The sequence below is a fragment of the Cornus florida genome, unplaced genomic scaffold, assembly GCF_030987335.1.
Source record: "Cornus florida cultivar Cherokee Brave unplaced genomic scaffold, ASM3098733v1 CherokeeBrave_3.0.0_Hap2_Chr01, whole genome shotgun sequence".
Lineage (NCBI taxonomy): Eukaryota > Viridiplantae > Streptophyta > Magnoliopsida > Cornales > Cornaceae > Cornus > Cornus florida.
The window spans coordinates 18,619,594-18,626,309 of NW_026775571.1; the positions used below are offsets into that span (position 1 = coordinate 18,619,594).

Consider the following 6,716-nt stretch of genomic DNA (forward strand, 5'->3'; position numbering starts at 1 on the left):
CTTCCATCTCAACTCAAAGAAGAAGAAAAACAGAATACGAGTAGTAGAACAGAGAAGAAAGAGAGAGAAAGAGAAAGAGGAAGAATAGAGAAGAAAGAGAGAGAAAGAGAAGAGTCACAATACATCATTCTTTCTTGGTCATCTTGTGTGTAAGAGATGGGTAACACATAGAGGCTTCTTGCGTCTGAGATGGGAATTATTGTGTGCCAATGCCGGAATCCATGGAAACCAGAGCCTTGAATTTGGGTCTCCTTCTCGGATGCTGGAATCCATAGACAAACTTACTGGGACTAGAATTTTGGAGTATGAATTGCTTGTGGATGCGAATTTGGGTCTCCCTCTCCGATGCCCAATTGCCGGATTCCTTGCTTGTATCGTCACATCCTCGTCGCCGTTCGATCCGCCGATAATTTTAGTCCGGCCTCATCTTGGAGACATTCCTCGCCGCTTCAACACCTCCACCATCGCGAAACCCTCACTCACCATCACCCCCTCTCTGTGAATCCCATGTCGGCCCCATCGTGCTCTACACCAAAATTCTGGGCAGCTTGCAAAAACCAAAGAAGATTTCGGATGTGGCGATGATGGCGGTGGTTGTTGACGGCGAGGGTCTGCTTTCGGTTTGTTTGTTTGTTTTTTTTTTTTTTTTTGTTTTTTTTTCTGTGACTGAAGTTGATTTGGGTATATTAATCATTTTTAATGTGTATAAGAGAGAAGAGAGATGGTTGTGACAGTAGCTATGGTGGGAGGAGGTGGTAGTGGCAATGACCATGGCGGAAGAGATGGGGAGGAGGTGGTGGTGAGAGATGGTTAGAATATTTTTTTTATTTTTATAAATAGTGCTCCAGTAGAGAAAGTAACTTGTGTGAACAGTGTAGAAAATAGAGAAAGTAAGGATTTCTCACTTTCTTTTCTCTTCACAAAATTAGAAAAGTACTTTCTTAAAGTAAAAAAGTGAAAGTATTTTCTTGAACATAATTTTTACTTTTACTTCACAATTTTAAGAATTGACAGTAGAAATCAGAAATCATTCTTGTTAGTAAACAGGCCCTAAGTGCTTTTCTTTTTCTATTTTATTTTTTTCGAAAGTTTAGCCTTTTGTTTATCCCTTCCTCTTTATTGCAGTAAAACATGAAAAAGATTAAATTTCTCAGGCAAAAATGCTCTTAAATAGCCTGTAATGTTAAAAGTGTTGGAAACAAATATTGAGCCTCATAAAACTAGAACAGAAACAAGTAAATGTGGTTATAACTTCAAACATTGAAAATCTGGAAGGAATCAATGACAGTGTGCAATTTGTCTTTCATCTTTTCCCATCTCCTCTCGTTGGCCCCGTTGACACTGTGTAAAATTGCCCTGCGGCGAAAGAAGGCAATCTCAGTGAGAAAGCATATATATATATATATATATATATATATATCGCCTCTATCAACCAACCCACCACCGGAACAGTCATCGAACCCCACCATCCATAATTTCCTTGCTCGTCGCTAGATAGATGACTATTACAGCCGTTGTTCTTCAATTTTTTCACACCCAGTTCAAAGTCGTCCTCTCCGTCATCTGTTACTCTTCGCCGCCGGTAACAACAGACCCACCTTTTATCGGTTCCTTCTTTTGCCGCCTTGCCAACTCGCCGACCAACTTTATGGTCCTCACACGCAACCAATCTCTGGTCCTTCGCTTCACCGGACATCGAGAAATCCCCATGGTTGTCGTTCTTAAATTTATCGAGAAATCCCCATGGTCTCTGGTCCTCCACTCTTCTCTGACATTTTCTTTTTCTTCTTCTTCTATTAGGACGTCGCCTCCTTTAGCAGCTTCATTCTCCGCAGTTGTCTTCTTCTCAGTCTCGGGAGCCATTTTAGGGTGTGTTTGGATAGACAGGGGAGAAAAGAAAAGAAATGATAGTATTAGTTAGGAGAGAAAAGAAAAGAAAAGAAAGGATAGTGATAATTTTAATTCGTGTTTGGATAGATAGGAAAGAAAAGAAAAGAAAAGATAATTATTGTTGTTTGGATAACATAGAGGAGAGAAAAAAAAACGAAAGGATAGTGACCAAATTACTATCCTACCATTTCATAACCACTTCACATATTATTTATTTCCAAAATCTCACATAGGATATTTAGAATGTTTCTTTGTGATAGTTCAATACAATGGGTAGAAACAAAAGTAAAAAAGTACTAAGAAAAAATAAAAAAATAAAAATAATGAATGAAAACAAAATTAGGACATAAATGGAATAACTTTTCTTTATATTGATTTGTGCAGGGTATTTTTAATATTAAGAATTTACAACTTACTATTCCTCCCTATCTCTTCTTATCTTCTCAAAATAGGAGAGAAAACTCATAAGGAATAAGGAAGAATATCCTCTTTTTTCTCTCCAATTAGATTATCCAAACACACTTCCACATTATTCTTTCTTTTCTTTTCTCTCATTGACTTTCCAAATCAACTCTTCCAAACACACTTTTAGAGAGAGAAAAAAAAGTAATATGACTTATGAAAGTTAACCAGGAGAGAGAGCGTGGGTTAAAGAGACAAAAGTGGTGAGAAGAGAGAGAAAAAGAAATTTCTATTTTCTTTACTTGTCCTGAATCTCTAGAAAAACTCATCCTGCGGTTGAAAGTGGAGTGCTCTTGAGTGCTACTCAATAAGGATCTGAAATCGACAAAGAGTACCTGTACATTGATTCACCATTAGTTTCAAAGAATCTTACACAGCACGTGATGTCCTTGGGTCTTGTATACCAGTCAAAAGTACATTGATTTACCATTAGTTTCAAAGAATCCTACACAGCACGTGATGTCCTTGGGTCTCGTGTACGAGTCAAAAGTAACCTCTCGAGTCTTGACTAGTAGGTGCAAGTAACACCAACTCTCTTTAGATACATCACACTCCCTTTTCTTCCCTCTCTCATGTCTTGGAGAGAGAAACTTTAGAGAGAGAGAGAGTGAGGCCACCGGCCCTAGTTTGTGTCTTCTATTGTAAAGTTGTACACTTCGTTCATAATTTCTGCATGGCAACAGTAAGCTCTTCTTTGCCTTCCTAGTTAGACCTGCTATACACACACACACACACACACACACACATATATACCGTGTTTTTGGGACTGATTTTGTTAATGCTATTCACTAGGTTTGTTGTTATTACATATCAATATTCCGATTTTATGCCATCATAAGCTATTATTAGTAAATAGTACATTATAAGTATTAATATCAAGTTTTTAAATATTATATTGCGTGGATCCTTATAATTTAGGTAAGTCAAAAAATTTCAATGACAAAAAGGGATTTCATAGGATTGGGTGCTGTCGGCAAAATTTACCAAGGTATGTGTCTTCTAATGCATTTTACTATTTGTGTTATTGTCACATCTTAGTACTAAACCTTTTTTTTTTTTTCCCCTCATGTATGGATAAACACTTTATTAATTGTTGCTTTTCATTAAATAGATAGATCAATATTTGCACCATTATAACAAGTTACTTTAATTTCATATTACAAAAAAAAGCATGACATTTGAAATTTTTTTTTTTTGGGAAAGTAAGTTGTATTGTATAAATGAAAAAAAAATACACATAACAATATTTGGCTTGGCTAAATTTTTAGGCTCACCTCTTTGCTCGACTGGTTTGTTCTCAAGTTCGTTTGAAAGCTTGTTTAGAACTCAATATATATATATATATATATATATATATATATTTTCTTTTTGGAATCTATGAACCACATAAAAAGAGACCCACTTACTAAACTAAATTGGCCCACTTTACTGTATAACAGTCCTCCACATTCTTTGAATTCCTCCCAAGACAATTATCACATAATATTTTGAAAAGTAAAAAGCCCGTTACTTTTACTAGACCCAAGCCCATCTATCATTTAAATATAAACCTAACATTTCGTACGTTTCACGCTAAAGAGTGTGACAACCGCCGTAGCATCAACCCCCTACCTCTAAACAGCCGGGAAGCTCCGATTCTCGCCATCCACTGCACCACTTAAATACAGTCACGAGTAAAGACACTTAAATACACAGTCACGAGTAAAGATACTTTGATGAAGCAGGTTACCTGATCCTATCTAATAACTCTGATAAAATAAACACATTTTCACCCTCCTCAGAAAACAAACACACCAACATTCAATATTCACTGTCCGTTGTTGATCTCTGTTTTTGTAATCCGACGGTCATCAAGCGAAACACAAAAGTTACGACTCCTTTTTATACTTTCGCTCTCAGATCTCTCACAACCTCTATACCATCACACACTCGCTCCCTCTCACCTCTCTCTCTCTAGCTTTTCGCCATCAATGATCTTAATAAATTCCCAAATTTGAGAGGTACAAGCCGAAATCCCTTTTTTCCATCGATTGTATGTAGATCTAAGTAGATATTACAGATTTTGTAGCTAATAAATTTCGTTTTGTATGTTTATTCTTTCTGGCTCATAAATTTTGGTCTATATGTTTATTTTAGTATGTATTTTTACACAGGCAGTGAAATTTATGTTTGTGTGTTTTTGTATTGTTTGGGTAAATGAAGAGCCATTATCTTGTTGAAAGTCTCAAAGTCTTGAGACGATGAATAATTTTGGATTAATTACAATGACACCCCCTAAGGTTTACTCTAATGACAACTATATACAAGTTGAGCCATTTTTGAATGATGACACCCCTTGAAGTTTGCTAAAGTTAGCAAAGACACCCGAATTGTCCTTACAAATAGTGAATTGACATTATTGTCCTTTGACATATTCAATTACCAATTTGCCCTTCAATCAATATCAAGATTGTATTATCTATTTTTATAAAGTGACGCTTTTGCCCTTCAATCAATATCAAGATTGTATTCTTCCATTTTTCTCTCTCTAAACTTATTTTTTTGGGGAAAGTAATTTATAATATAAGTATAGAGATGGATCCGAATCCTGGCTTGGATTCTCAAAAAGAGAACTACAAAAAGCGCTCAGTAAATTGGGGAAATAATCATCACTTCCTATATCATATCATATAATTTGATTCTCAGACAACAAAACAACATGAAGAAGAATTGAAGTTATATATAACATCTTCTTGGGCTTGTCGATAACTGACTCCTTCGGCGACGGCTTGGCCATGAAGTCGACCTTGAAGGCGAGGGAGGATTGCGCCGGCGATGGTGGTCTGGCAGCGTTTATTTCCACTGCCGATTATCAACGGCACAGAAGAACAAGTAAAGTGATTTGAGAGAGAAGAAAAATGGAGGTTTCTCAAGGAAAGAAGCCTGGTCTAATCCACCTTCATCTGGGTTTGGTGAGATTTTCAGATTTGCAAATGGATTGGACTATGTTTTGCTTCTTTTGCCTGACACCGAGCTGTGGCAAATCCAGACCCCCTTGCTGATCTGAGCTTCCGATCTACATGTTAAAAATCCTAATCTTTCACTGCCGAATGCGAATTTATTTGCCCCAACCCAATTTATCTTCCACCTCGAGAGAAATTAGGAATTTCGTATAGTGAATGTCTTCTTTACGTTTTGGATCCATGGTTGTTCTTTGCCTCTGGCAGATGTGGTTGGGGAGAGGCAGCGATGATGGATGTGGTTGGGGAGAGGTGGCGACGACGAATCAAGATTGTGGGCTGATGTGGGTGGGGGTGATGGCAGAGGTGGAGGAAGGAGGCGGTGAGATTGTGGAAGTGGAGAGAGGTGGTGGACGTTGCAGTGGAAAGAGGGTGGAAGTTACAGTGGTGCGACGGTGCCGGACCGTAGATGGGAGGTGACGGTGCCGGATCGTAGGTGGGTGGCGATGGTGCCCACCGCTGTTCTTCCCCGCCGATGATTTTCAGTTAGACTAGGTTATATATATATATATATGATGGTGCGGATGTAATAGCTTATATATATAATGGCAAATTTGACTTTTCATGAGTTCTGATATTTTATTATTGAAAAGAATTAAATATTGAAGGGCAATCTCGTCTTTTCCATCGTTTTAAAAGCTTGTTTGGATCAAAATTCTCACAGGGGGTGTCTTTGTCTAAAAAAGGGCTAAATTGTATATGGCTGTTAATATGTCAAACCTCAGGGGGTGTCGTTGTAATTAACCCAATAATTTTTATGTATGGGCAAGATTGGCCATGTAAATCTTTTTATCATTAATGGACCATACATGAAAAATGTTTTGTGTTTGCATGAAAGGTACAAGTATAGTTCATTTATCAAAATACAGTATTTATTATTTTCTCATTCTTATATTGGAATTTTAAAAATGTTTGTATTCATAGAGTATGTGATTATCACTTATATTTATCATAATAAGTTTGGGTTGCAAATTTAGGACATTATTCTTAACTAATAGGAAAAGAAAAAGTCCAAAATACCATTTATATTAATCTTGTATTTTATTTTGTTTGAATCCCCTGTAGTGTGTCTTTTCTCCAAGGACATTTTGTTTTCTGTTAATGTTATTAATTAAGTTATCCAACTCAATATAATGAGTTACTGTATTGATCATAAAATTGATTTTTTTATATTTTATTTTATATATACAAAATCTTATTGCTTATTACTTTTTGTTTTAATTTAATATAATCGCTGATCTCGGGTTAGTTATGTTTTATACTTTTGCTGACTGCTTCATTGATGAGTTAATTGATTTTGTATTTGTATTATTAGTTTTAAGAAATTAAGAGTGCGCCAAAATCCAAAGACTTTCAACATCCCAT

At 36.4% G+C, this 6,716-nt stretch overlaps 1 pseudogene; it reads right to left on the bottom strand.

Annotated features, from left to right (window-relative positions):
* Positions 1 to 4,926: 4,926 nt before the first annotated feature.
* On the bottom strand, positions 4,927 to 5,010 carry LOC132284461 (small nucleolar RNA Z103; annotated as a pseudogene).
* Positions 5,011 to 6,716: the final 1,706 nt, after the last annotated feature.